Here is a 22,770-nt window from a genome sequence, read left to right as displayed (position 1 = left end):
TCACCCAAGCCAGCCCCCGCTGCGGAGAGCCCCATCTCCTCACCCAAGCCAGCCCCCGCTGCGGAGAGCCCCATCTCCTCACCCAAGCCAGCCCCCGCTGCGGAGAGCCCCATCTCCTCACCCAAGCCAGCCCCGCTGCGGAGAGCCCCATCTCCTCACCCAAGCCAGCCCCCGCTGCGGAGAGCCCCATCTCCTCACCCAAGCCAGCCCCCGCTGCGGAGAGCCCCATCTCCTCACCCAAGCCAGCCCCCGCTGCGGAGAGCCCCATCTCCTCACCCAAGCTAGCCCCCGCTGCGGAGAGCCCCATCTCCTCACCCAAGCCAGCCCCCGCTGCGGAGAGCCCCATCTCCTCACCCAAGCCAGCCCCGCTGCGGAGAGCCCCATCTCCTCACCCAAGCCAGCCCCGCTGCGGAGAGCCCCATCTCCTCACCCAAGCTAGCCTTCGCTGCGGAGAGCCCCATCTCCTCACCCAAGCCAGCCCCCGCTGCGCAGAGCCCCATCTCCTCACCCAGGCAAGCCCCCGCTGCGCAGAGCCCCATCTCCTCACCCAAGCTAGCCCCCGCTGCGGAGAGCCCCATCTCCTCACCCAAGCTAGCCCCCGCTGCGGAGAGCCCCATCTCCTCACCCAAGCCAGCCCCCGCTGCAGAGAGCCCCATCTCCTCACCCAAGCTAACTGTAATCATTACAGTTAAGTCACTGTTACAAACCAGTCCCCCAACTGCACATAATATATATACCTATTATACATATCCTAAAAGGCCTTACTACTTAATTTTATTATTTTGGCTTTCCCTGCATTGCTATGCAAAAACTTTTTGGATTGTTGCCGGTGTAATCTACGGGTATTTTGAATATTTAAATAAAATCTCCTGGAAACATCAGGAAACGTTTCAGATCTGGCTTTATACCAGGTGCTTACTCAAAGGAGGCTTAACAGAGAAAACGATAATTATGTACCGCTGGTCTGGTTGTTTTCCAGTTTTATATGGAGACTAAAATATAGCGGCTATATCCCAGCATGCCTGCAGCACCGTGGCAACCAGAGCGCTCTGCTTATCGTCTCTCTGCAACGATCGGCACCACCGCAAATCCCAGGGGGGGGGGGAGGCCGTCGGACCTGGAGGAGCCCAGCGGCGGCGGCGGCGGCGGCAGGCTGGGCGAGTGGCGGGGGGCCGAGCCGAAATGAGGCCAGGGTGATACCATCAGATTACACCTCCATCTAACGCGCCCGGCGGGCGTGTCGGGGCGTGCGCCGCGCCACGACGCTCTGGGACGGATCCGCACGCCGCGGGCTGTCACTCGCGGTCGCGGCGGGAAAAACCGCTTCGATTATCGCCGTGCCGCTTCTTCCATCTCAACAGCCCTTCCGTCGGGCTGATAACGGAGTCAGACAGACGGAGAAACGCTGAACTTTCAACCTTCTCCAATTACACTGAAGAGCCGAGAGATCGAGCTCCACCTGTTTGGGTTTAGGGGTAGGGGGGGTTCGTTAAACGGGGAAAATAACAAAATAACGAATCGGAGTCTCCAGAGAGATAGACATAAAAAGCAATCACGGGGAGGTGGGGGCTGGGGGGGGGGGGGGGGCACCTCGTGTGATGTATCGTCATCCTCCATTTTTTTTCGTGCACACGCCAGCATGTCAGTGTAGTGCCAACATCTGCCAAACAGCATACGGCAAACCGGCGTCAAGATGAGAGAGGACAAGGCTGCAGAGGTGTCCCACGGCGTATGCTAATGCCCACGCAACCCTGAGGTGGAGGGGCCGGGGTCAATTTCCGAAAAACAGCGCACAGTCACATCTGCTGGCTGTGAGAGCGTGTGCGATATCCCCGCTGACTTTCGGTGCGTTAATTGAATTTACACTTCCTTAAATTTGTTACACGGCGCTTTGCGCCAGGGCCAGCCCGATGGATGCCGTTGCTATGGAAACTGACAGACGGCGGAGAAGTCTTTCGTCCCCAGAGCTTCGGTCTTAATGCCAACCTGTTGTGTGCAGCTTTTATACAAGCCATTAATCAACCAATCAATTACGCAATCAAACAATTATACCTGTCAATTAATCGATTAATCTGGTCAATAAGCAAACAAACATGTCCAAGAACCAGAATCATAAAATCAACTGCCCGGTCCACCCACTATGGTAAAGCTGCAGGTCCAACCTGCTTACTCTAAGTGCTCACAAATAACAAGGAAAAGCACTTCTAATAATGAAACACAACTAGCCAGCGAACACGGTTTTAAACCACTAGTGAGGACACACTGTTCTAATAGGGTAAAGCAACCAGCTAGGGAAACCGTTTGAATAGTGTGACAGAACTAGCCAGGAAAAATGGTTTGAATAGTGTAATACAACCAGCTAGGACACAGGCTTTGAAAACTGCAACAAAACTAGCCAGGACACACTCTTCAAACAGATTTAACACTGACTGACTTTCCAGGCTCGGCCATTTAAGGTGATACCGTCAGCTGCGCAAACAGGAAGACCCGCAGAGTCAATGCTTCACCAATGATGAGCTGGACCTACTAGGCCTCACCCGCTCACAGATCCGGCATTACAGCATAATGGTCTCGTGACTAAGAGGCCGCAGGTTCGGAACACCAGGCAAAGCAGTGCCACTGCACCCCTGGGCAAGGTACACAGGTTGAGACAGATCTGCAAAGAACGTCTACACAAGTGAAGGTGACTGGTGCACAGAACACGGAGGAGGGCAACATCAGGGGTGTAGACATGGAGAAAGCGGTCAGGGGGTGAAGGGACCAATGGAAGCGAGCAGCTCCCAGGAGGCAAAATTCTTTGAAGGGTGGGGGGGGGGTGAAGGGGGGGAGGGGGGAGGGGGCTGGGTAGAGGGAGGCAGAGTGGAATAAATCTTTCAATTTGTTGCACAATAAAAAATGATGCACAGGCCTCAAGGAAGACTGAGCTCCAGCGCCTGTGGGAAGGGGTGATGGAGCTCCACAGCCTGTGGGAAGGGGTGATGGAGCTCCACAGCCTGTGGGAAGGGGTGATGGAGCTCCAGCGCCTGTGGGAAGGGGTGATGGAGCTCCACAGCCTGTGGGAAGGGGTGATGGAGCTCCACAGCCTGTGGGAAGGGGTGATGGAGCTCCACAGCCTGTGGGAAGGGGTGATGCAGCTCCAGCGCCTGTGGGAAGGGGGGATGGAGCTCCACAGCCTGTGGGAAGGGGTGATGGAGCTCCACAGCCTGTGGGAAGGGGGGATGGAGCTCCAGCGCCTGTGGGAAGGGGGGATGGAGCTCCAGCGCCTGTGGGAAGGGGTGATGGAGCTCCAGCGCCTGTGGGAATGGGCTGATGGAGCTCCACAGTCCGTGGGAATGGGGGGATGGAGCTCCACAGCCTGTGGGAAGGGTGATGGAGCTCCAGCGCCTGTGGGAAGGGGGATGGAGCTCCACAGCCTGTGGGAAGGGGTGATGGAGCTCCACAGCCTGTGGGAAGGGTTGATGGAGCTCCACAGCCTGTGGGAAGGGGTGATGGAGCTCCAGCGCCTGTGGGAAGGGGGGATGGAGCTCCACAGCCTGTGGGAAGGGGTGATGGAGCTCTACAGCCTGTGGGAAGGGTTGATGGAGCTCCACAGCCTGTGGGAAGGGGTGATGGAGCTCCAGCGCCTGTGGGAATGGGGGGATGGAGAGAGGGTGAGAGGGCACAGGTGGCAGGATTCGGACACTCCCCCACGGCTGAGAGAGAGCAGGGGACGGGCCGGTGGCAGACAAGGCCCAACACCTCCACGTCTCGCGCTGATTTTGTTAGCATGTCGCTAAAGCCGATCGCAAAGGATAAACTGAAGAGGGATAGTTCACTCTCCGGATTGAAAAATAAAAAAATAATGAAAATTCCATCGTACTGCATCGTACTTACATTTAGCCTAGATGGTTTTTGTTCACGATGAATATTTTAGATACTTTCAGGAGGCTTTGTAATGGCTAGTCAAACTCCAAAGCAGATTGCACAGCACTGTTATATTTCCAGGGACTGCACATATAAACACATTAATATCGTGTTTATTCACTATTTCAAAGAAATTTCACAGAAATATCAGGTTTTAGATCATGCTGGCAACCCTTTCCTTGAGCACAGCGGTCTCAAGTTGCTTGTGCCATAACAAACAACTGAAATTCAACTGAAAATGAATATAAAAAGAATCACACAGGTATATCACACATACAACCTTAGGAGGCATAACATCCCTCTACAAGCTGCTGTGCAGTTACTTTAAGTGAATTTCTGGCTTTAAGCCACCCAAGGCCAGGCATTATAAAGCCAGCAAATATTCAGAAACAAGCATGTAAAATATCCACTGCTCGCAAAAACTGACTGGGCCAATTGAAATAGCATACACTTAAAATGATATGAAAAAACTCCAGAAAGTGAACTATCCCTTAAGCGAGAGTGGTCCAAATAGTATAAAGATATACGGTTTTGATAAAACATGGCAGCAATTTAATTCACCCAGGGTGTGTGGAAACAAACATATATTGGAGTAGTGGGTGGTGCTTTTATTTATTTATGAATGCATTTTGACGCAAAATGCAGAAAGCAAATTCCAAATGTAATTCACTTCTGAGACAGAACTCTAATCTGAGCTAGGTACACTCGCAATGCTAAAGATAAAAGATGTGTTCTTCTTCTTGTTCTTGTTTTTGTTTTTTTGGCCCACCACACATACCGGCATGTTTGCACCTAGTCTTGAGACGACAGAAATGGAAGCGATGTCACTGCCATGTCCAAACTCCTGCGATATTATTATGTTCTCATAAGCAAACCCTGTCTTTGAGCACCAAAGCTTTCCCCCATAACGCAGTGAGCACATCCCGCCTTGTTCATTTCCCCAAGAATCAGACTCGCAGTTCACACTCAATGTTCACATGTTTCACACTCTCAATCATACATGAATCATTGTAGGCTGCCCATGCCCATATTCAAATCATTAATTTTTGCATCTGATGGTGGTTTTTTTTTTTTTTTTTTTTTTTTGCATGTTCTATCCTGTCATCACACAGCTTCAACAATTGTGATTTTGAAGAGCACAGCCTCAAAGTGATCTATTTAAACACTGACCCCTCCAGTGGCCATATGCCTTCCAGAGGAAATGCCATATATACAGACTCTCTTCTACATCTTTGTTGTTTCATTTGATTATGTATGTCCTTGTATGTTTGTGTCAGGCTAATGTTTCATAAATAAATAAATAAATAAACTGTGGCTTGGATTTACTTTAGATTTGCTGTTTAAAGCAAGTGCAGGTTTCTGTCTTGATAAGGTCAGTTTGGGAAGTTGCTCTTGGTAACAGTTGAAGTCAAATCTGACTTTGTGAAGATGGTGAAACAGCATGCTTGGTCATGTGATAAAGGCAAGGACACTCGGGGGCTCAGGTCCAGGTGTGATGCAGTGCTGCATACTCTCCAGTTTGCAGGTAAATGGTGAGCTGAAATGGGCTGAAGGCCTGTTCTCCTCATTATCTGTTCTCTTGTTTTTATATTAAGGGGTAAAAAAAAAATAACAATTTGGAATAATTTGCAATTTAAGGTAACTGAAGTTGAGGGCAAATGCTAACGCGTCTCAGGTCTGTCAAAGTTTTTTGATAAGAAACGAAAGTGCTTTCATTTATCACGGTTTCATCAATGTGGAAATGTGCGCGCATTAGTCTTTGTATCATTTCCAGATCTGGAAGCCTTTGTTCATCCTTCTTTCGTGCCGCTGAATGCCATGATCCATTTCAGACTGCTGCTCCTTTTTTCATTCTGATTTAACTGGCAGAGCATTAGGGGGAAAAAAACTGCTCATCCTTCTGCTCAAAACTGGGGCTCATCCAAGCCCGGTAGAATAGCAGTACCATCCCCCTTACTCCCACCACAACACACACACACACACACACACACACACACCACGCATACACGAGCTTGCACACACGGACACACGGACACACGCACACCCAAACACGCACACACATGCACGCGCACACACACACAAGCTTGCACACACATGCACACACGGACACACGCACACACACAAGCCTAATAACATCTCTGGTATCCGGCTTGACCCGTCCAGTTTTCTGGTGGCCGGTGAATACTCAAATCAGATGATAATGCAAAAATCAGCAACGTGAGGCTGTGCAGCCTCTACACCCACTGAAGACTGCATTCCCATGGCACTTCTCACTCACTGACCAATCTCTCTGCACTTAAAAAATCTATAAAAGTTCATCTTAGAAAGCAACAGTGCCATCTCTGCTTATTAACTCTGCTCATTCCTTCCTCCATTCATTATTTGACACTTAGTAGCAATTTGTTAATTAGCATGACTTGTTTTCAGGGATGAGCAATGTAAAATGACTCCTTTTTTTTTTTTAATTTAAATTTGGCATCTCCAATCCCTCCAAAATTTGGAATGTCCAATTCGCGAACTATGTACAACAATGCTCTCATACCCCCCCTGTTGTCGGCTTGAGAGAGTGAAGAAAACTCGCGGTCCTCCTCTTTTCATGCTGCAGCCACAAGCCATGCACGCGCAAAGCAGGGGTGGAGGAGACCCAATCATACACACGAGCAAGTAATGGGCACCCGGACAGCCAGCAGGGGTCACTCAAGCGATAAACACCGCTATCACCACTGAATCCTTCCCATATACCTCTTGGGCGATGTGAAGCCAATTTGTGCACCGTCCCCACAGGGCTGTTGGCACTGGTGCGATTCAATCCGAGACCATGGTGCTCACTCATGCCCTGCAAATGGCACTTTTAACCGAGCGAGTTACCCAGCAACCAAGAATTGTGGTTTTTTAACTGATCGCTCTCCATTCATATTTTTTTGCCTTTATTCGGACAGGTGGAAAGCAGATAGGTTTATCCCTTTTTTGTCTGTTGCCCTGATAAGGTGCCATGGTGGGGGGGATGAACCACCCGCCTCCACGGGGGACCAATCACAAGCTTTCCTTGAGTTGTCTTATTTTTTTCAACCATAATCCAAGAAGCCCACGGATTTACTGGCCAAAATGACAGTTTGACCGTGTTCAAACAGGAACCTCCGAACACGGGATAAATAATCTGTTGAAAAAAACAACACCTCTCGTTCCGCGTTTGTTCACGGCGACAAGCCGTACAGCCGAGAGGACGGCAGAACAAAGGCAGGCTCGCCCGGCTTATCTCTCTCCGCACAGCTGGACGCAGCGCGCGCGCGGTCCGAGTGAAAATGCTAAGGGCCCCGCCCGCGCCTCTATTACCCCCCCCACCCACCACCGCACCCCACCCCGCCCCGCACTCACGTGGATGAAATTTAAAATGCACAATAGCGGAAGGGCGGCCGTGCGCCAGCAGAGCGAAGACGAGCACGCTGAGCCGTTTCGCAGCTGTTCCGCACTTCCTATTCCTTTCGGGAGCCGGAGCAGGTGACGCCAGCGAACGCGGAACGACAAAAAAAAACCGCCATAAATACACAGAAATGAGAATCAACTGCCAACTGACGAAGGGCTAGAAGTTAGTTACATTTGCGCTCTCAAATGTTTTCGGGGTGAACCTTGAGCTGGAGCCCAAGAGGGCTGGCGCCTGTAGCGCAGACACAGGTACGTCCAGAGGCCATTTTAGCAGCGCTGCTTAATGTAGGAATCATGGGAGCGGGAGGCCTTATGAGCTGTAAAAATGAGTTGCCGTCGGCGACCGGCTCACTTGAACCAATCAAAAGGCTTTCCTCTCCACAGCAAAATGCTACGATTGGTTCACATAAAAGAATATGGTGCTACAGCCTCAAGATTGAATGACATTACATTTTGGAATTTAGCAGATGTTCTTATACAAAGCGACTTACACAGACTACCCCTTTGCATATTATTTGTACAGCTGCCTACTTACTGGAACAATTCAGGTAAATTGCATTGCTGAAGAGTATGACACCAATACAATACCAATTGTAGAGGGGAAAATTCACAGATTACTGATAAATTAGCCAATATAGTGAATCTGTGAGCTGGATGAAATGAAAATATACCTTTCTTTGTGGACTGTGCACTGATTTTGCACTAATGCATTACCCAAAATGTACATTTACTCAAAAGGCTGATTTCCTAAATAACTCATTGAAGAATATTTCAATTTTACATGGAACGGCGTGACCTAAGTGAACATTAGTGTGTCGAACATCAATTACTGACCATCAATATTGCCAGTCAATTAGTGGCCCGTTATAAAACAGGAAGCAGAGCTTCTCTGCTCTTCCACTTAGCAGGGAGCTTTTCTTGTCCTCACAGATGTTTCCTATTGTGCTGGGAAATTACTTTCACAAAAGCAATGCTTTCTGTGTTAAGAAATGCATTCAACTGCAGGCTATGAATAAGATGAAAATGAGCGAGGCCCGAGGGTAGCCAGCACTGCGGACTATAATCTGCAATCAGCAAGCAGCAAATGAGGGGTCATCTGTCTGAAATAGGCTCTGAATACTCCAGCGAGCTGCTGGAAAAAAGAACGAGTAAAAAAAAAATGCCAGTGAGCCGTTGGCTGTTTCTGGAAATGGGGCCACTAATGAATTCAGCATGGCTGGGGTGTCCACACGGGCGTCAACTCCTTTGCGGACATGTGGACCACTTGTAACTCACTCGTTCTCTGCTATCTAGTGCTATTAGCTTGCTAACCAGAGTCAGAGTTCACCATAAAAACTCAGCTGGCTACTTATTAAGATTAATATAAAAGAACTGGCAATTAGATTTATTTCAACGTAGTTAAATTCTGTATGTTTCACCATTTTACAGAAACAGTTACATAAATATTAGTCCTCTATATCTAACACAGTGTCCTTGATTACCGATATAGATATGGTTCAAAATGTGATTATTGGCCCAATATATTGCTTATTTCATATATCAATCATCCAATATATTGATCAATATATTATGCTGTAAGCGCAAGCACAGTACTTGAGGAAATTGGAACAACAGCACCACTTTCCTATGAGAGGAAATCAGCAGGAAGCACTTAATGTTCACATCTTACATTATAGCCACCGGCTCCCAGCTGATTCTGCAGCCCTGGGCAGATCAGCCACGCTTAATGCCGGGCTTCACAGTTTTGGAGCAGCTCTTGTGTTTCTCGATGGGCTGCGATCTTTGCTTCTTGTGATGATGATTAGGCAGGAAATCACACCCTCCGGCCTCTCACTGGGCTGCTGTAACTGCCCCTGCAGCGAGATAACAGCATGGAAAAGAGTCACAGGAGCCCAGCGCTTCTCAGGAGCTCCCACTGCCTGTACAGGTGTGTGTGCGCGTGTGTGTGTGTGTGTGTGCGCATGTGCGTGTGTGTGCGCCCATGTGTGTGTGTGTGTGTGTGTGTGTGTGACTTCAATTTTCTGTTTCTCTCCATGAGGAAAAATGATTGTTTAAATCCCATAGAGAGGAGGGGGGGGGAGTGCAGAACTACGAGGAACCCCACCCCCACCCCACACAAAAAACAGCAGACATCTCAAATCACCGGCTGTGAGAAAGATCCTCGCTGCCTGTTCCTCGGATAGCAGCTGAAGCCAAGCACAATAAATCTTTCATGCTGCGAGCGTGGAGCACTTCTCCTTCCCGAGCTCTTTCCCACCATTTCAAAGCAAACCTGCCGTGTCACACCTTTTCACCCCTGGTACCGCTCACTTCAGTACCTCCACGTCCCAACGCAGTGATGGGATTCCACTCTGCAGGTCAGTGCACGTGTCGCCAAACCACAAACCTGCTAACGGTAGCGCACGCAGCTCCAGCGGTTTCTACTCACTTTCCCACTCTGCCATTTACACTGATTTCTGGGAAATGCTGATACAAAAATAAATAAACAAGTAAAATGTTCAATTAACTCCTTTAAATCGTCAAATACTGTGAAAAACAGCCCAGGATTCATGTTTACATGTTTGCTTTTATATTTATCCATCATTTATCAAGAGATGGTCCCTTCTTTTTCTAGCACCCCCTGGTAATGAAAGTAGCATTCACAAATAAAAACACACTAGTATACAGAGCACAACATAAAAATGGCAATGAAATAAAACTGTGATGCTAAAACGAGTCCTTAAAAAACCAGGCACACTCTACAGTTGTCATTCTACAAATGAAACTTGAACATTGCAAATAGCATAAACATGTCTAATTTTATTTGTCCCTGTAACTTGTCCCAACACCAAGGTGCAAAATAATGAAAAGCTGTCGCTGAAGCAAAATTAATATTTAACCTTTGGGATACAATGTTTTTTCTTCTTCTTTTAGCCATTTTCCAAGGACATGGTTTACTGAACCCAAGCCTGAGTTTGTGTGTTCCTGTCTTTGATGTGTGTAATGAACACGGTTGTTTTCCGAGTGAAACCGTGTGTCTCTGTGGCTGTGTACACTCGCACAGAGAGCAAAAGGCCAGCCAATCAGAGCTCCCGTGTGACTGCACCAGGTTTAAGAGCTGCCATTCATAACGATGTAAGATAATGAGATCCCCTGGCACTCAATGCAAGACTTCGGGCAGATATGATTTAGGCTTATTGCGCTTAGCCGACTGCGCTGATGACAAGCGATTTAAAATGACCCTAAATTGTCCAAGGTAACATTGAAACGACAGCCATTGTGTGTCCATCTACATATCCATCTGTCTATTTAGCCATCTGTCTGTTCACATATCTACATGTATGACATGCCAGGCAGACAGAACAAAAGTACCACACAAGAACACAGAACTTAAAAATTCAGCTTCTGTTGACTTTTGATTCTAAGAGATGCAAATGTTCGCAGAATATTGTTCCGTGCAGGGCTTCACAAACCTCAAAAGGGGTGGAGCTAAGGTGTGCCGTCAATCTCTCTCCTGAACACAAAAATCAAAAGCGAAGGCGAAATTTGCCAAAAATCGATGGCAAGCTCCGCCCATTTAAGGATTTGTGAAGCCCCATTCACCAATTGCTACACGCAGGGTGTCAACTGGACATCCTGGAGGGCGGAACGGTGAAGGGGGCGTCATGACAGCCAAGCACGCAGTCGCCATCGACATCACTACAGCGGCAAAGCAGGCTTCGCAGCAGCTACAGCGGAGCGACGCGCCCAATGCTGACGCGAACACTTCCCGAGCGCTCTCTTGCTCGCACTCTCTCGCAGACGCGCTTCCCGCATCAAAGGCCAACGTTCCATTATTATTCGTGTGACAACGATCTGATCTTATTATTCCAGCGAACTTAACAGCACCGCGAGGGGGGGGAACGAAGGTTGAAGGCGTGAGCACGAGCCGCCACCCCCCCCCCCCCCGCCACCCCACCCCCCACCCCCCATTGTGAGCATGCGGCGTGCTTCCTGTCCAAACCCATTTTAATAATTCATGCACATGCGGCGTCGCATGTCATCTCCAAAAGGCTGCACCGCATGACTAAAATGATGAAAACACACAGACGAAGGGGCCGATCCACTGCGCGGTAACGGACTGCATACGTACCGCAGAACGTTTGATCATTCGCAAAAAAAAAATAAAAATCAGTGAACATACCATGTGACTTCATTCGGGACATGCAGTTCTCCGTTGAGAGCATCTAAAAGGAAGAATCTAAAACACAGCTCTCCGTCGAACCATCGGTACACGTGCGCCATGTCAGTTTCATTAAAAAAATATCCAATAATGTAAGGTTCTGAATGAGGGCAAACAGAACTATATCACAATACTACACTACACAATGGTGCTTGACAATGATGGTGAACTGCTAATAATACATTTTTCGTGTTTACTTAAATGCTCTCATCATCAGGACAATGCCATATGTCGCACTTACCCAACATCTGTGGATTAAAAATGATTTAAAAAACAAGCTTTATATTTCTCTGATTCTGATGTACAAACACTTCAGCACCTCATTGTCTACACAGTTTCTGTGAGTACTGATGACATTTAGGTGTGACCTCAGTGATGCTTAAAGAAAGCTCACAGGCCAGGAGGGGGACTAGTACACACACACACACACACACACACACACAAACGCACATATACTGCACACCCGCACACAGACAATAACACAGTTATGTTGAAACCACAAAGGTTCACATGAAAGTGTCCTATTCTTGTTATTCAGCCTGTCGACAATGGCCACAATGGTGCCTGCTGAAAACCACAAGCTCTCAAGGAAACAAGTGGTAGGACTTCAGTACCAAGGACAGCGACAGTCCCTCCGACAGTCTGCTCTCAGCAATCACGCAAAACAGCCCTTTAAAAGCCTGTATTGGGTCATACGCAGTCTGCAGGGCAATCGACTCTCAGTCCATAATGAATCCCCCGTGGCTGAGAGTTTGATTCTCTGCCAGGCCACTTTCAGCACTGTGATCTCATCCCTCTCTGTAACCCTCTCTGCTTTCCCCCTGTCTGGGTAAAGTTAAAAAATACTTACGTAGGGTGCACTGTCAGATCTCCTTAAAAAATAATAATAATAAAAATCTATAGGGTGGCACCACAATCCAGGCCATCAGAGAGGAAGGACTGGGTTCTTGGTTCTTTGTCTGTTTGGCTTGAATACACTGCTAGTTTAAAAATATATATTTTTTCCACCCTGTTATGCCTGGGAAAGGGTAAATTAGGCCCGACCAATCAGAAACCAGTTAACTGACTGATCAATTGAGTCTGAGTAACAAAGGTCTTCCCTTATGGAATCATGATCCTTGCCTCTCCAATACAATCAGCATGTTCATTGTGCAGCCTTTGGTTTGTCATGCTCATGGGTAAAATATGTATGGGTACTTCGGTACTTCCTATAGCTATGTGTGTGCCCCATGTTTTTAGGTTTGCTTTGTATTTCTCTCAGCTCTGAACCCGTGTGTTAAAACCACACACAACATTCTCACCCCGTTCATTTCCAAGAGGACTTCTGTGAAGCTGGCAGGCATCTTCCCTGTGAGGCGCATCATCCCTACTTAGCATTGAAGTCAGGAAAACATGGTTCTGCCAAATATCGATTTGGGAATTCACGCAAAATCTTTGCCACTATAATCTTTTCTCCTATAATGGACACAGATGAGGTGATGAATGGATTAAATCAGCATCCAGCTGTATAAGTGGACTGTATGAAAAATAATGTAAGCTGCGCAAGTTATTTTGGATAAGATTGTCTGATACATGCCTAAAACGTAATATAAATGCATCCAATCATAAACAGTTGCCACAGGGCTAGAAGGGTAAAAGACCGAAACCAACTGAACTGGGAACTAGCCAATGGAAATTCTCTGTGATGGGGAGAAAGAATATAAAATAGACCCAACTTTTTTTTTTTTTTAAATCACTAAAAAGCCAAAGGGAAAAAATATTCAAAGCTTAAAGTGAAAAGGATACAAAAACACAGGAGGGTTACACACACACGCACACACACACACACACACACACACACACACACACGCATAACTTTGGCTTTGTTCAGAGGCCAGGCGAGGGCAATAAGGCATGGCCAGGCCGACACCAGCCAGACAGAGATGCATATTATGACCGCAGGCGAGGCGGCGCTGTCCGTGGTCCTGAATTTAATTCACCTCCCATTCATCACGTTCGGAAATGAAAATGGAGGCCGGTGTCTCAGAGCAACAAGTCGCAACCTATAATTAAACTCTTACCCTAATAAGAAAACAATCTGCCTTCAGACTAAAATGTGAATCCGACAAAGATCACGTGCAGTTGCTTGTCTGAATAACTCCTATTTAAATCTATTTGAATGCGACGGATTTTTAAAACCATTCGGATATCTGCTCAATCTGCCAGCATTGTGATTTCCTGATTGTTATATGGAGTGTAGAAGAAAAACGAACCCTGATTTTTTCCCCCAGTCTTTAATATCCGCCCATTATATCTCCGGACAGAGTTCAGAGTTCACACGGTGAATGCCATGTAACTTGAAAGCTGCAAGGTATTTTGTGTACTATTTTCAAATATTCACAGGGTGAATGCCATGGAACTTGAAAGCTTTTACAATTTTAATTGAGTGCACACGTTATCTAGAGCAGGACGGCTTACAGCATTTATTGGTTTTTAAAATGATACAAGGGAACAGAGAAGTTCTGAGAGAAATCTCTCCTCCACAGCCCACACACAATCCATGCAACCCCTGCCAACACCAGACTGTGGTCTGTAATTTAACTGTGGTCTGTAATTAAATATATAATGTTCAGTATGTTGCCCATCTACCCTGCATGCTACCCGCTCAATAATCATGGACTGAATGTTTCATTAACATTGCCTCCATCACTGCACTGTATTTTATGCAAACAATGCTGTCTCTTAACTGTTATTGTTCGCCGTTTTTTTCCAGGTCATTATTGTAGAGAACTTTTTGCATATTATTCATGTCCACGGTGTTATATTATTTGCATGATAAACGCTGGCGCTGTACACATGAACGGTTCGGAAACAAAAGGACAGGGCACGGTTCCACACAGAGGATAAATGCTGGAGAGAAGCTAGAGCACAGCATCGCAAAGGGCTACAGCGGTCTGTGCCGATATTGCACTGATGTACAATAACGGCAGGCTTGAACACATTCACAAACAAGAGGGCAAGGTCACAAACCTTGCAAAACCACAGTCTTTTTTTCCCAGCTGTTGTTTACTGCGACCTGTCTGCTGGTCAGCAGTTCAAAGGAAAACGCTTGCAAAGAGTCGTCATGCCAACCCAGAATAAAAGCTGTCGTTTTGTGTGAAAATCTCGTCTGGTTTTTCTCTTTTTTTATTGGGGATAGTTTTATGTTGTGGCGTTATGGAAATCAAGCGTGAAGTGAATGTCAATTACTGAGTAAATGACAGAACGATGAGAAGAGCACAGGAATGCTTTAGAGAGAGCTACTGTTGACTCACATATCCGGGCTCCTGGGCTCAAATCAGCTTTTTCCCCATTCAGTTCCTGCCAAAGCGTCCAAAGGTACCCTGCCTCAGCAAAATGGTGCCTCTGTTGAGGATACCCGCCCCCCCACCATCCATTGGAGATGGGCGGTTGGGAGCAGGGGTGTGGTGGGGGTTCTACCCAGCAAATTCATCCCTGTTCCACATGAAATCTGAAACAGTGATGGTCCAAAGGAGGCAATGACACAATGAACTGATAACATACACCCTATAACTGACCATGTGCCCAACACTCAAACACTGCAAAGCATCTTGGGAAATGCAGCAGTGTACATTTAGACTGCCAAATTCCAGGAGCTGACTAATTAAGCCGGTGAGATTGGATGTAACGAGACCAAGCAAGGTTCCAGAAATAGAGTTCTTCTTCCTGTTGCAGGATGCTATCGACCTGACAGGCATTTTCATCTTTTCATCAGTCGCAAATGATTTAATTTCGCAATGATTTTCCACAGGACCCTTAACAGGCTCCGTAACAGAAATATATTCGTCCTTAAGATCGGCCCAAGATACACTGCAGGTACAGGGAACTATGAGAGCGATGTTATGCGTGTTATTTACCCTATCACCGATGCTGTTCCAGTGAATCAAAGCCAGTGGTATTACTGGCAATGACCTGCTTAAATCTCAATCTAAATCGCTGACTGACTGTATGAACTGGTGAGAATTTAGCAAAAAAAATAGCGATTCTGGTATGGGTTCTGTAAAAAAAAAACGGGTATTTCCAACTAGCATTTGAGTAAGCTGCAAAAGTTAAAAATGTACAAGCAATTTAATCCAACCCCTGGGTTCAATCAAAACATGTGTGTCATTAATTTCACAAAACAGTCCCTTTGGATGAGTCCAGTGCCCAATCAGAAACAGTCATCCTGTCCAACTGAAACCCTTCCATGCCTGGGAGACAATAGAGCCAATTGTGTGTCACCCTGCGGGGCTACCGGCCACAGTTGACGACGGGCCATTCCAGAGTTCACACCAGAATGCAGGGCCATCCATGTGCTTAGAACCAGGCCTCAGTCGAATGCCCTCACTCCTCCTTATTCCAAAGCGTTCAAAAGAAGCAGAACCTCCATTTCAAACCTGTGCAGAATCCACCAAATCTCACCTTGATCCTTTCTGCAAGCCAACCTACAGACCAATGACCAATACTTGAAGATATATTTGTGTAACCATGTATGCATCGATGTATGAAGATACAGATTATCCTCATTTATATATCGTACGCAATTTTTGATAGATGGCACATATTTGTATGATCGTATACTGCTATTCTAATCTCAGATAATACCAAAGATAAGCGAGTATGTTATTCTTTCTGTTCCCCGTTTCTTTTTTCCCTGGGGATGCAACTTTCCTCTCTACTACATTAATTCTCAAAAAGAATATTTATTTTTACCCACACTTTGTTCCTTCTTCTTCTTGCATGTGCCTGGAATGAAATGCGATGAAACGTAGAATGAACTGTGCTCGCAATACCACTCTACTGCACGATGGCAACAGGTTATAATTAAGAAGAGAGACAAAGGTTTAAAAAACCAATCAGTCAAATCATTTTAGTCAGCTGCGCTCTCCGGCATTGTCATGCAAAGTATATGTCTTGGATGACATAACTGACTCATTATGGCAATGCTGAAACTCTGGCAGTAAAATCCGATGGAGCGATTCCTGTCAATTTTCCTTTGGAGTCATTCCTCGAGAAAGTCAAAAGTTAACTCAGCCAGAACTGCAGTAAGTAGAAAAATTACTTTTTTTGTGGGAAAATGGCAGACTACAGACACGTCTCACGGGGGGAAAGGGTGTCGGCTGGTGCTTGTAGACGTGTCAGATAATTGATGACACCAGTACACGATGACATTTCAGGTGCAACACACATGTACTACGGTAGCATGTCACTCAGAGAGAGGAAGCAATACAACATAAAATTCACAACTAAAAAAAAAAAAAAAAAAACTGTCAATAGAGTCTGCAGTCTCTCTCTCAACCAAAGAAACATAAAAGATGATCTGGGTAACAGTGACAGGAATTTGTTAAAAAGTCTCATGGCAGCAAGCAAAAAAGGCAATAAGAAAAGGAACCCCTCACCTTGAAACAATGGATAGAAAATATTCAGTTTGGAAAGCATGACATTCACCCCAATATTGGGAAAAAGAAAAAGGAGAGAGGGACTGAGACAAATGGGTGACATGCATGACCCCAGACAGAGAGACTGACAAGTCATAATGGTCCTAGTCACAGCAGGACAGTACTGTGACTGTGAAGCATCACTGTGAATATCAATGTGAACATAATGTATGCAATTAACCTAATCAATGTGACAGTGAATGTTATTGAATGGCCTCATGTCTGCCCATTTTTAAAAATGAAAAATATTGTTTTTTCCATTCAAAAACGTCTCACTCTACAGCATCTGACCGGCAGCCCTGCTTCTTCTCTACACTCCATTAGATTTGCTCAAGACAGCCCAGCCCTGCAGAAAGGCGAAAATTGGGTCTATAAAATGCAATCGCACTGGTCAATACTAGACAACCCCCCAAAACTCCAAAGGAAAAACCACATTATAGAATATTAGAGAGTGAAGAAACGGGCCAGTCAAGTAGGCCTATCAGTAGTGTTGGAGTTAAACCGTGCCAGGAAGTGATGAAACTGTGCTTAACTGCAGAGACAGGCGCTATACCGTGCAGTGCGCTGTCCTGAAAGGCTTTACACGGTGAGCGAGGCCCTCCGGCTGGAAGCCCTGCAGTCACGCGTGATGACAAGCCGCGGCTGAGCGTCGCGGTCGAGTGCCGTCTCCGCCGATTTCCCCGCGTGTGCTGACACGACGTGTTGAGAGGCGCAATTAAACCGGCTCACAATGGCTGACGAAAAAGCCGCGATCCGGTCAACGCGCGGAAGCGTTTCTGTTGCCTTCCGGTGCGGTGTGTAAAAATCTGGACTCCAGGAAGTGGGTCCAGCGTTCCAGTCAAACGGCGCACATCGGGCAACGTTGCTAGCGCTCAGTGGCGCTATCGCTAGGGGGTACCGTATCGCAGCCTGCGCCAACGGATCCCCAGGCCGACTGCGAGGAGGTAAACCGATGCTAATTTAGCAGGGCTCTTGACCTGGACGAAGGCTGAACTTTATCCAAAGGATCAAAAAAAGTGCAGACAGACTTTCGTCACGGAGGGGGGGCTGGGTTTTTTTGAAAGAGCCGGTTTTGATCTCACACACCATTGCTTTCAGACAGCCTCCACAATTGGAGCCCATCTCCCGGAACCCAGAAGGCAGAAAGAGCGATTAAGTGTATGAAATACATAGAAAACCGGGCCCTGTCCCTATGCTCACCTGCAGGGTTTTCAAATGATACGGGACTGCCTGCGCTCTGAACCTGTAAAAGGCTGCAAGTTGAAAGAATTGACTCTGAATTTGTTGAGCGTTTCACTGGGTGACAAAAGAGACTATTCTCAGCTGACCTCTCTCCACAAGCCAGAGTGTCACTGACCAGCATCTCAATAAGACTGACAGTCTCCATAGGCACAGAGGAGCCCAGATAATGACAAAATACACCCACTGAAATATGCTTATTTTTCTTTCTTATTCGTGTCCCAGCATCAAATGCGATTGGCTGATTTTGCACGCGCACATAAAACCTGCAGATTAATTCAGTGAGCTTGTGAGATGGGAGAAAACGGCTAAATCAAGCACGGGGTTACGAGACTTCAGCCTAAGGCAGGAAAGATTAATCATTCTGCTTTGACAAAAAAAAAAAAAAAAAACAGCGCAAAAGAAACCAGAGATCACTAAACTCTAAAGCAGATGGCTGGTCAGCCAATCAGGGCAAGAATCAAGTAGATCACACCTGGAAGAATGCTGATCCATTTCTGCCACAGAAAACACCCACAATAAACACAAACGGGACAACAGACCGAAAAAATAGTGAACAAAATCACAAGGGTCACAGAATATACAACAAGTGAGGTCAGGCCTATTAGCTGTCTTGCAATTAAGTAATGTTGCATCGCTCAAATCTGCAGAAATATCTAAATACAGAAGAAGATATACATGATATGTACAGTATATATATGAATTCTGCGCAAATTGTATGGTTGTCAGAGGTGGTGATCAGGGTAAAGGCCAACCAAAATATACATAGGCTTAGATCATGTATGATAGTGAGGGAATTTGAGGAAAACGTTCACATTACAGTACATTCACGTAAAGCAAATGCAAATTAGAACAGTGTTTTTGCATGTGCTCTGATACACTCACATGAAAAGGAAACACTTGTGGAAAAACAGGCTTAAACTTTGCTTTTTTACAACAAATATATTAAAAATGTACCAAAGTACAAATACAAAAACAAAGAAAACAGTTCATTTCCACATCAACGCATTTCACAAAAATCAGCACAAGTGCTGTGTTACTACATCATGAGTACTGTACGGGTTTAAGTGATTCTTGTAACAGATACTCTAATACATTCATCCACTATTGATGACTGCTTTCCATTTATCTATCCTGGACATAATCAATACCTCCAATTTAGGAGGCTGAAGAAGGGACAGTTGATCAAACAGGAGGAATGAGCTAGAAAATGAAGTCCTTCTAGCTGGGTATTCCTTCATTTTCTCAGCCACTCTCAATTATCCTCTGTCACTTATAATAAACCTTGAAGCATGCTGTGATTGGCTCCTCTCGATTAGCCAAAGTATATGATTAATCATACATTGACAACTGCATGCTGTTCCTCAACAATTTCATATCGGGTTCTGTTCCGTTAAGCCTAAAGCACCATAAATTAAAAAAAAAAAAAGACTTAGCTACCCACAATTTCAAGGTTCTGTTAAATCTAAAGGATGATTTAAAAATCAAGCCTTTGTTATCCACTAATTTTGCATGTCAACACCAGAATCAACATTTGTGAAACTCTGAATAAACACATCCTTGCTGTCAGGACATTAAACGCATCTTTTTTGCTTTTAGTTTTTCAGGGGTTTAGGGCAGTAGTCCAGAACATGTTTTTAATTTGAGGCTGAAATGAATCTCATCCTGCTTCATTAAATTGCTTTTGTTTTTCCTCATGATTTGAAAGAGAAAGGTCTTCAGCAGGCCTGTTGTCTGAAGAACCCTCCCAATGAAAGGTTCGTTTGAAGAGAGCAGCAGAGACTGCTTCAGACACAGAATGAATAATATAGCAGCAAGCCATTTTCACCTCAGTTAACTGAGGCACCAAGACAGCATGTAACCAATAAACAACTGCAAAAATCCAGTGATCAAAATGCCTATTTACATTACGATTAGCTTTTAAAAAATGTATAGCCTACATAAACATACTTCTAGATGCAATGCTCTGAAGAATAATTTATACCTTTAATAAAAGGCTGAAAATTTGATAACAATAATAATCAATTTTGTTTAATGATGACACCGTTGCGTTATCCTTGGGAAGGAAAGGTGTACAAAGTACTCAAGCAAGGGTGTGAGTAATTGTGATATCTTTTTTTTTTGGGGGGGGGGGGGGGTGCTGGAGTTCTCCATTCTCTGAGCAATTGTATTGATAAACATTTCCATTTTTATATAATATACAGTACACATACAAAATGGCATGTATAGGTTTTTCCCCAAAGTATAGAAATGATTAATTGTGGGATTTCTATGTTGCAGATATCGCTGCATGAACGGCACCGGTTTCAGGAGGGTGCGTGCGTGACGTATGCAGCCCTCCATAAGCGTGGAGGATGGCACCGCAATGGGACGCGCACATTTTGCAGTTGGGCGTGCATTTCATTTTCCCCCAGCCAATAACCTCCTCCAAACTATAACGCGCCATGCTATCCGCTACTAGTACACACATTTACTACGAATCAACCGTTGAACGTGCTGTATGTAGCCTGCAACGACTTTGTTATCGGCAATGTGATTTGTATAACACCGCATAAACGTCAAGTCTTTAAAATCAATTTGTTTCCTAAAATGTGTTCAGAAATATGCCTACCTCTTCAGCAACTTGCGTCTCCCTGGTGATTCAGCTGCCTTTCCTCTCTTAGGCAGGGCTTCGGTCTGCATCACTCTGGTTTGGAATCACACGTCCGTGCTGCATATCCTTCTCTGTTATTGTAGTGAAATCAACATAGCAGCAGTTATATTAACGTCGCATTTAGTATCCGTGACGCATTAAAGCACTTCGAAAATGGTTGTGCATTAAGTGGCTTATTCGGTATTATTGAATGGTGTATACAGATAAATTTAAGTATCCACCATTAGGGCCATGTATACTATTCGTGCAGTGATTCATATATTTTCATGTTCATATCATCAACGCCTTTTTTCTTTTTGCTGTTGTTGCCTTGTCGATGATGCTTTAACAGTTTTAATTGTTCATTTGCAGCGTGATCCCTGTCAGCCTATCTATGCTATCCTTTTCACGCAATCCCTGGAGGTAAATCGCTTCACCTGTTGCTTCGCTAATTGAAAAACGGCGCACCTTCCGAGATCGTTGTCTTTCCTGCTTATTACATCCCCTCAAATATCTCCAGGCACATTTCTGAAAACGTTGAGGGGCATTTGCTGATTACATTAAACGTACGAACCAACCTCATCAGTTGATTGACACTATCTATGGAAGCGGCTTCCGCACCACTGAACACTGTCATTCTAACAGAGGGTCAGGAGAGATCAGCCTCTCCGCATCGGTTAGATTTTAATTTCCTTTCCTAGCTTTCCGATGGCTAATTAATTCCAGTCCTGCGCTCTGTTGGTCCTCTTCGCTAAAGGGACCAGACAGAGAGGGTGAAGATGGAGTAGAAATGTTCTACCGGTATTTATAGGCGAGACACTTGTTTTATTTCAGCGGCTCTGCCGTTTGCACCCCTCCCGTCTGCACGCGTCAGCTTCAATAACACTGTAAGGGGAAGGGGTAGAAGGGTAGGACGGGTCTTTGATTAAATGTCTCTTTGAAAAGGTTAGGCAGGTCCAATCACGTGTTCTCTGTGGCCGAAAGATTGTCCCGTAACCATCGCCGTCGATCAAGCAGCCTAAAGGAAAATGAGTAGGCTCTTCGGTGTGAGCAGAGACCCAGAGAAGTTCACTTCCAGATTAAACATGGTCACAATAGTTTACCGTTTCAGTCAGAAAGAAAGGTCTGTCAAACCACGTATCTTCGCGCGAATCATTAGAAATAGAATAGCTAATGGGAATATACTTTATTCTTAACAGTACGCCTGCAGGCAAGGAACTCATGAGACTCGCGAGACAAATTTAAAAAAAAAAAAAAAAAAAATTGAAAATCAGGATGGTATGCGCGAGCAATGGCCAGGACTCCATAAAGGCGCTAATTTGACTACAGACACAATGGAGCAGATGCTCCGCTCCGACGGCAGGGAAACAGGGCAGGCCACCAGCTGCCATTAATCACGGAAGCTTTACTGCATTTGAAAAGGTCATAGCGATAAACAGATACTTCGGAGCTGGTATTGCTTTCACTCCAAACTGACATTGATTTTCCTTAATGATTCCCTTTAAACGGCCCGTAGGCCTTCCCTACATGCCTAGCTATGCTCACAGCAGCAAACTATAGACACAAAAGACAACCCCCCCCCCCCCCAAAAAAAAAATAAGGAATTGCTAAATGCATGATGCACCACACAAAACTACTTTCAAAAGGCCAAATTTTTGCTGTACTGTTTCACACCAAAATGTCCCCAATGTCCAGCACAGCCTTCGATAAACTTACTGAATCTGAATTGAGACCAGTTTTCCTTTCTAATCTGAAAAAGCCAGTGTTGGTTGTTGGCCTGTTTTCCATCTCAGTACTAAAACACCTCAAAAAGATTTCACCCACAACCCTTTTCAGACTGGACATTTCATTAGAATAGACCATGAGATGTGAACAAGGGGCAAGTTTTGCAGTCCAAAAGTCACCCAAGAGCCTAA

The 22,770-nt window shown here is 45.7% G+C and overlaps 1 long non-coding RNA gene across 1 annotated transcript; it reads right to left on the bottom strand.

Annotated features, from left to right (window-relative positions):
* Window positions 1-8,696: 8,696 nt before the first annotated feature.
* Window positions 8,697-22,007, bottom strand: LOC135243733 (uncharacterized). Its single transcript, XR_010326768.1, has 2 exons — window positions 20,834-22,007; window positions 8,697-9,179 (listed from the first exon to the last, which is right to left on the bottom strand). It is a non-coding gene; the product is annotated as an uncharacterized LOC135243733 (long non-coding RNA).
* Between the last annotated feature and the right edge of the window lie 763 nt (window positions 22,008-22,770).

The sequence above is a fragment of the Anguilla rostrata genome, chromosome 17, assembly GCF_018555375.3.
Source record: "Anguilla rostrata isolate EN2019 chromosome 17, ASM1855537v3, whole genome shotgun sequence".
NCBI lineage: Eukaryota > Metazoa > Chordata > Actinopteri > Anguilliformes > Anguillidae > Anguilla > Anguilla rostrata.
The sequence above is the reverse complement of the archived record's forward strand: the minus strand, read 5'-3'. Positions and strand labels throughout refer to the sequence as shown.